Here is a 9,220-nt window from a genome sequence, read left to right as displayed (position 1 = left end):
CCACAGTTAGAAAATAAAATGAAAAATGAACCACAACATGTTTTAGCATCTCCTATTCCTGGATTTCTAATACATTAACCTAACTGTTTGTGTTGTACATTTGCATATGTATGTAATCAGTATCTTCCATAGATTTGATTTTCAAAAGTTAAAAGGGTGAAAAATAATTCCTTCTATGTGTATCCATGGCAACATTCTGCATTTATTTACCATAAAATATTGCAAAAACGGGGGTGAACGTGTCACATAACCTCCCAAAATTTAAAATATTGATTAAAATATTATATCTTTATTCTATTTGAAATGTCCATATGATTTATAAATATGACCACGAAAAAACCTGGTCCATGAATTGAAAAGAAATAATATCACTTGAGCAGTACTGCTCACATTAAATTTTTTTCGATATTAACATCTATAGAGCCTGAAAATTAATGTTAAAAAAAAAAGAATAAATGAAAATGAGCAGTCAAATGTCAAGTACATTCATTCATAATTCATAATTTATACTGATACAATTTTATTTTGTTTCTTCATTTGTTGCCAAAAAATGTTCTTCGGTCTAATTATGTTGTGATATTGCTACAATCTTCAAAATTTTTTCAAAATACTCATACGGTTGGACCATACGCGTACGGTCTGACTAATATTAAGAAGTTGGTCAAGTTTATTAGATACAAATGCATATAACAGATCAGCATAACGTTACTCTCAAATTAATATAAAAAAAGTTCAATTGTAATTAAAATAAAAACTTTATATTTTAACTATTTAATAAAATCACGCTAATTAAATCGGTTAATCTCTTGTATATAGCATGTCGATCAGTAATAGTTTACATTAATTGAATATGATCACTGAAGTTGAAGATATCGGAAGTAAACATAATGTGAGAGAACAATTGTTTTAGAATATTTAGCAACTTTACAAAAAATGCAAATGCAAAGGAATATGTATGAACTGCAAACATTTAAATGTAAAACAAATACGTTACTTTAGGTAGCAAGCTTCACCTTGGGCGAGAGTACCACAATAGGATTCAGCTATACAATTAAAAAGTATTTTATTTCAATTTTTCGTTAGTTCATTTTATCCATCTAATTGTAATAATAACAATCTGAAAACTAAAAACAAAGATTGTAATAAATGTTTGTTTAAATTTAACTCATATGATCCAATAACATGTATAGTTAGCTCGTACTGGACCATACGCGTATACTCATAAGGTCCGACCGTACGCGTATGGTCAGACCGTTAGAGTATACGTATACGGTCCGGACCGTACGCGTATGGTCAAAATACTCATATGGTCTGGAACAGATATACAATACTATTTGTTCTGATTATTTAACTAATATAGGTTTGGAGAATGATTTATCTTATATGACATGATTTAAATAATACATCTTTGATAGTAATTTTGCAGTTTTTCTCGCATGACTTTTACTCAAAACAAAGGTTGCAAATTTGACCTATTCTGGAAATTTTATAGCTGATCATAAGGTATGGTCATTAGTGTATAACAGCATAATACAACGTCCCCTCCGTCCCAAAAAATAACGAATTAAATGTTTAAAAAAATAATTGATTATTTTTATTACATCTTTCCGTAAACACTGGATGGGCCTTTTTTTTTGCGGTTATAAACAAATGCACTATTCGAAATTCTAAGGCTTTGCTGCCCCTGTTATTTTCGATGTCTGATGCTTTGTAACTTCGATTACGATTAAGCCTTCAAAATATCTAACTCTAGCGAAACTGGTGTATAGACAGAACGCTTGTCGATTGTATACAAATATAAGCGTGGTATCTTTAATAAGTTAAGAAAACAATAATACTGCATGATCAATAATAGCCAATAATAGAAAAAAACCCAGATAGAGTATAGGTACCAAGCTTTTGTGTATTTTTCTGCCCTGAATGTTCTTGCATTTATTTGTACTGTATTCCTGTCATTTAATGGTGTCATTTTAGTGTTATATTCAACGTTGTCATACATTGCAAGGTTTGGCTTGCCACAAAACCAGGTTCAACCCAACATTTTTTCTTAAAATGTCATGAAAAATGACAGTTGTTATCTTATAGTTCGTTTCTCTGTGTGTTGCATTGTCGTTAGTTTTTTGTTCATTTCAGTGTTTCTGTTGTTTTCCTATTATAGTTGAGGTATCCCTCGGATTTAGTTTGGAACCCGGATTTGTTTTTGTCTAAATCCATTTATGACTTTCGAACAGCGGTATACTGCTGTTGCCTTTATTTGGGTCATCAACTTGTGATGTTAATGGCAATTTAAGACAACGATTTAAACAATAAACTGTATTCCCATAGTGTTAATTTTTAATAAATAAAAAGGAATCATCGTAACAAAGTATATCATTAGTTTGTATGGTCCAAGTATTCATGAATGATCAACACAATACTAACCAATTTTTATAATTCTTTTTCTTTTAGTTATATACAGAGTGTACATTGTTTGCGTGCATTTTTATATCTTTATAGTAAAATGCATTTAATGACAGTTTAACAAAATTTATTACCAACAAAATATTGAAATTTAGTGAAACTAACAATTAGTTAATAAATCAGCCGAACTGACTCCTAATTTAGTTGGAGATCGACTGGTTTAGCTCAAAGATTTTGCGTCAAAAATGATGGATAAATTAATGGCCGTAAATTAATTTAATTGTGTCAAAACTCACATTGCATAGCGGAAATTTTTTTTTTTTTAAATTAAAACTTTTTTTTTTATATTTAAGAATAGTAAATAAGAGACGTAAACTACCATATATGAAATACACTTATTAATAAATATAAAACCTACTTCTAACTCTACTGATATTGACCCGAGATCGATGGTTACCAACCCGTGTGGTTTTACACAGTTTAACGCCATTTGATTAGTGTGTACAAGACGTGGAGACAACAAACTAAAGACGAACTTAAAATAAATCCACAAGCAAACTCCAAACGAAGAATAAAGGAAGACAAACAAAGGCGAGGCAAACTGAGAATCATGAAACCTACTAGATATGAGAAAAAACTGAGGAGTTTTTAACGTAAGTGTGTAAAAGGAAAATTAGTATAATTATATTAAACGTTTAGACTAAATAACTTGTTTATCTTTATTCCACTATTACAGAGTTGAAACCATTTCTGTTTAATTGTACCACCTTGTGATTAATATAATGCAATTTAAAGCGACTGTAATATCAATGAGAGGTTTAACAATTATATATAAAACTAGGTTTAATCCATCATTTTCTACACAAGAGAATGCAAGAATAACCATTAGCCGTATTTTGCACAACGTTTTGGAGTTCTGAGTGTCATTAATAAGTCTTATTTAGACGAAACGCGCATCTGGCATATTAACTTATAAGCCTGGTACCTCTGATAACTACTAGTATTCACAACACTGGGTCGCTGCCACTGCTGGTAAACGCTTAGTTTGCTTAGTTTTGTTTCGTTTGGCTTTCTAACTATTTTGATCTGGGCGTCCCTGATGAGTTTTATTTATTAGATGAAAATTATTAGCCTGGTACCTTTGATAACCACTTTTCTTTTTTTACCTGATTAAGTACACATTGTCTGCTTCATATGCAAAGAAAGATAACTCTTTTTGTTTGTTTTTGAATTTGTTTAATATCGTCAATGGTCTAAAAGGTAGCACCTCGAGGGTAGCGCATGTGTTAAGACAGAAAGATATGCTTATTTATCTTACGTCCTATACATTTCTAGGAATGTGATTGGTTAAAAGCGCCCTCGTGGAGACCGTGTATATTTGATTTTAGGTTAGTAGAGAGGCGGGACTTATCTCATACACGGTTTGCAGTAGTGACACGTCCCTTTATAAAAACAAAACGGTACTTAGAAAAAAAAGGAAAGGTTTCAACAAACGAAGACACTGATTCAGATTGAAATAAATTCATAAAACACATTTAAACATTACAAGTTGATATTGTTGTTGTCTGTGTTTGTAAGATCAATGGAAGTAGTTTCTTAATGCTAACAGAATTGAAGACATGCTCATTTTGATAGATCACAAGTCTAAATTTCACACGTTAAGATAGTCGGTAAGATAAATTCGTTACATAGTGTAACTAATATTATCCTCTTATTACTTTAAATGTTATGCTGCCTAATGTAGTAAGGCAAGACTTAATAGAATCCTAAACAATTTATAAGTCTACGTTTTATTTGTTAGTTATCAAGTAATGAAAGTATGATATGTAAGCTGTAAAAGATATCTTTATTGTAGTTGGTGGTTGAATCAAATAAATGACGTTTAGTGCTCGGTATAATTATGTGTAGTAATCTTAGTCTTGTTCTAGAAAGTGCACTTTGAAAAACAATTTAACGTAACCCTTTGCAAAAGCTTCAGTTTTTTAAACGAAGTGGTTGCAATTGTTTATAGAGAATTATAGTTATTTTTAAGTTTTTTACTGTCATTGATCCATTATTCTGTCAACCATCGTTCAGGTGACAATATTACCAATGTTTTCATGTTTCTGACTTTATATAAAGAAATGCTATGACTAAAACATTGTATGACGAGTGATGCAGGCTTAGTGCAAAAGTTTAACTCGTCACATCACTAGGAGATATTTCATTGAAGCTGAGAAAAGGAACAAACACTCATTTAATTTATACATAACTGTCATACAGGTAAAAGGTTGAGCAATCTATTAAACCAGGTTTAATACACAATTTTCTACATTAGGATATGCCTGTACCAAAATGAGGAATATGACAGAGCTTTCAATTTTGCCATTTAATAAAGTACCTCCCGTTTTGGAACTTTCCTGAAGAGGTATTTTTGTTATTTACGTTTTTTAAAGTATTTAGCTTAGACAAGGTGAAATTATATATTGAGAACATTAAGATGCCGTAATCTGTTTACCATGAAACACCAAACCAAAAGTCACTTACGAATTTGAAATGTTACAAATTAAAAATTTAACATTTTGCTGACAAACTGAAGCATACATTTTTGGTCATAGTTTTTGACTATCAACGTATGTGTCGTCACATTTCAATAAAGATCCGTGTTAACTTGTTGGAATTAGCATGCCGGTGAATGAACTTTTAGCGGCGTTTGGTTTGTGAAAATAGTTCGATGCGTACACACTGCTTGTTTGGATCCATACATGATGCCCCTTCTTCACCTTGCACATAACTACTTTAGTTCCAGATATGTTGCCATCATTTGCAGTTAATGCTACATGTAATGTATCCATTACAACGTTGTCTACCATTAATTCAGTTTCCACTAATTTGCTTGTAGTAGTCTGTATTGTCCATGTGAATTGGAAAATTCCTGTCACCGGAGACACAAATATACCATCACCGGGATTGAAGTGGTTCCCTTCATTCACCATAACCTCGTCAAATTTAATAATCGAATCTTTGTTCAAAGTGATGGATTTTGACAGTCGAACGAAAAACAGCACAGGTTTGTCATGTTTTTGCTTTCCTACAAAGTAAACGAGTTTCATCAGTACAGAGTCATCAGCAAGAAATACAAATGTTCCAAAAAAAACCATAACAAAGTTGTCCCTTTTAAATTTAATTCTGCAAGGCAATCTATAAAACGTTACCCATATTATGCTGGTCCTATTCAATATTACCTTTATTGTTTAGTCTGTTTTGGTTATATCTATTTGACGCGGCTCTGTACTTAAACATCCCATTGTGCTATGGTAAATATTAGAATTCTTGATTTTCTTTTTGTTAATGTGTTTTGTGTATATGCCTTTTTGAGTTTCTTTGTTACAAATGAAGTGGCTTTTTTTATTATACATCGCGTCATGCATTTATGTGCTATGGTAAATTCTTGTATTTTAGTCTTTAATTTTTGTGCTTTGTCTGTATTCCCTTTTGTGTTTCTTTGTAACATATTTCTTTTTTATAGTGATTTAGATTATAACACAATGTTGGCTGCTGGAATTTATGCGACTGTCATACAAATCAGAGGTTTAGCTAGCTATAAAACCAGGTTTAATCCACCATTTCTACATAAGAAAATTCCGTTACCAAGTCAGAAAAAAGACATTTGTTATCCATTCATTTGATGTCCTAGAGCTTTTAATTTTGCCATTTGATTAAGGACTTTCCGTTTTGAATTTTTTTCGGCATTCGGTGTTTTTGTGATTTTACTTTTAACATTGAAATGTGAATATATTTTTACCGAATTGTTCATAATTATGAATTATTTCTATCGCTATATATTTTTTACAAACTACTAAATATGATATTTTCTTTAAAAGTTAGTTAATAGTATGTATTAAAACTTAAAGACTATGGTTTAAGCCAGCCGCAAAGTTTCTCTGCATAAAATAAAGGCGAAGATACCACAAAGGGACGTTTAAACTCATAAGTCGAAAAAAAACCTGACAATTTCATGGTAAAAAAACGTCAAACGACAAATTGCTGAATAGTGTACAAAACAGAATAGAGAAAACTAAAGACTGGGCAACGCAAATCCCATCTTAAACAAATGGTGATCACATGTGATCCGGACTGGTTAGTGGTACTGAAATCAAAGCAACGGGAAGGCCTATTTGAATACGAAAATGAAAGGTATTAAAACCCCCTTTAAATTCGAAACAGATATGCCTACGGAAACAAATCTTAGAATGTGAAATTCAAATAACTGAAAATGATTGCATCATTGATTTGCATGTCGACACAGTAGCTACATAACAATTACAATAGCCTTACTAAAAAAAATATTATTTGTGCAATGTGTCTATTTAAATACATGTATGAAACTATTTAAGAGCCAAATTTGTAAATTGTCATTTGAACTGTTTCACGTAGGCTTTGGCCAGGATAACTTCATATAGACATAAATTGAACGAGCCTGGTTAAACCAGAGAGTACCTGGTTTAGAACTGAAACCATTATGACATTTTATGATATATTTCTGGTTTTGCTTTGTTTTAGATTTTATAAATAGTTACTAGACTGTAATGTTATATTTTATACGTTTATTTTTTTCTTACTTATATGTAAAGTAACCATAAACGAACGAATACTTATCTAGATTGTTTTCAATACTATACTTCGGAATTTTTCCTTAATATTTAGCGTACTTTTCCTTTTTGTTGTACGGACATTTCAACTTGCACATTATACTACGATAATTAATTTCAACTTGCACATTATACTACGATAATAAATTTAAACTTAATCATATCCTTTGCTTTTATCTATTAGTGTTCAAAATAATATTTTGTATTTAATAAGCAATATGATTAGATGTTTACAAAAGCAACGATAAGCAATGCAACCTACCTTGATTTATAATTCGTGTCAAATTCTCAATTTTGTCTTCTAGCTTAGCTATAACATCATTGAAAGAATACTCTTCATCAGTTTTATTTTGGATTGATTTAGTTTCAATTCCAGGCAACAAAAGTATTCCTATGTATATTTGCAAAATATATTCAAACATTTTACCAAGGAAAAGTCTTAACCAGACCTTGTTTTGTTGTGATGAAGTGAGAATCTCAGACTGGTTTATAAGTTGAGAAATATTTATTAAACACTTAACCCCCTGTTGACTTCAAGAGTCAAGGTAAAAGAACAACTTTCAAGTACGCAGTTAAAATGTATTTACTGATGTTTAAAGCTGATAAATCACTATGGAACACAAAAAAACAGGAAGTAACTGCATATATTTTGATATTTAGATATGACGTAGTCCTTCTAGTTTCAGTAGTTTTCTTTAGATCAAGTTTACTTGAAAAATTGAAACGCCATCACTTGCTTAATGTTAGATCATTAATGGCTGTGAATATCTGAAAACACTACACAATATTTTGTAGCCAATGTTGTATTGTATCGTAATGAGTTTATGATAAACACCATGTCTTTTTGGAGAAGATTAAAAACCTTCATCAGTTTAAATCACAAGTTAGAGACAACCCTCACTTCCGGTGCAAAGTAAACAACTGTGCCGACCTCAAATGAGTAGCAAGCTGAGAAAATACATAGTCCAACAACCACAAATCCCAAAAGGATTCAGGTATAAAACACCTATATTAATATCAGACAGTAAAGGTTATACAATAAGACACGCCTGTGCTCAAAACGAATTTCCCATCTAATCGTGGTGTAAAGCAGGTGCACGTACATCAAAACTCGTTGATATTATCCAAGAACGGATAGAAAGAGCAATAAAACGCCATAATTAGATCATAATATATCTATGGTCAGGACCCTGTGATTTGACAATCAAAAACCGCAAATATATACATCTTAGAAACAGAGACAACCAGACCATCGAACAAATATAAAAACAATACATCAGAGCCATTTAAATAGTAGAAAAATAACCAGCAGCAGATCCTAAACTCAACTTTCCGCTTTATCGATGATGTTTTTTCACTAAATAATCAAAATGTGGTGACTATGTGGAACGCATCTATCCCATCGAACTAAAGATAAAGGATAGTACAGATACAATTAAGTCAGCCTCATATCTGGACTCATCTAGAAATTGACAATGTGGGTCAGTTGAAAACGAAACTTTACGACAAAAGAGATGATTTCAGCTTTCCAATTGTGAACTTTCCATTTCTAAGTAGCAACATTCCAGCAGCACCTGCATACGGGGTATATATCTCCCAATTGATACGATATCCCCGTGCTTGCATTTCCTATCTTGATTTTCTTGATAGAGGGTTGCTGTTCACAAGGAAGCAATTAAACCAAGAGTTCCAAATGGTGAAGTTGAAATCATCCCTTCGTAAATTTTACGGACGCCATTACAACCAGTCCAACGTCTTAAAAAAATGAGACCATTACATGCTTCAACACCGGATAAAAACAAGAACAGAAAACCATCAAAGAAATCTGAAACACCACTAAGATTATTAAATGTTAACTTCCATTCAATTAAAAGTAAACAAGGACAAGTACTAAATCTCATAGAAAGCACAAACCCAGATATTATCCTTGGAACCGAAACATGGGTAGACAATATGATCACTGACAGTCAAATATTCCCTCCTGAATATAATATCTTCCAGAAACGCCACAAATATTCCATGTTCGGTATTGAAGTGATTCCCTTCATTAATTACAGCATCGTTGAACATTACAATGGAATACTTGTTCAATGTTGTTGTCGACAAACGAACATAAAATACCACATTTTCGTCTTCAAGTCCTTCAAAATTAAAAAGAATATATATTGTTTAAGACATGCTTTGTTTAA

General features: G+C 31.6%; 1 long non-coding RNA gene across 1 annotated transcript; it reads right to left on the bottom strand.

The window, feature by feature from the left end:
* Positions 1-4,229: 4,229 nt before the first annotated feature.
* On the bottom strand, positions 4,230-7,923 carry LOC139523224 (uncharacterized). The gene is made up of 2 exons (XR_011664581.1): positions 7,294-7,923; positions 4,230-5,470 (listed from the first exon to the last, which is right to left on the bottom strand). It is a non-coding gene; the product is annotated as an uncharacterized lncRNA (long non-coding RNA).
* Between the last annotated feature and the right edge of the window lie 1,297 nt (positions 7,924-9,220).

This window comes from Mytilus edulis, chromosome 5, assembly GCF_963676685.1.
Source record: "Mytilus edulis chromosome 5, xbMytEdul2.2, whole genome shotgun sequence".
Lineage (NCBI taxonomy): Eukaryota > Metazoa > Mollusca > Bivalvia > Mytilida > Mytilidae > Mytilus > Mytilus edulis.
The sequence above is the reverse complement of the archived record's forward strand: the minus strand, read 5'-3'. Positions and strand labels throughout refer to the sequence as shown.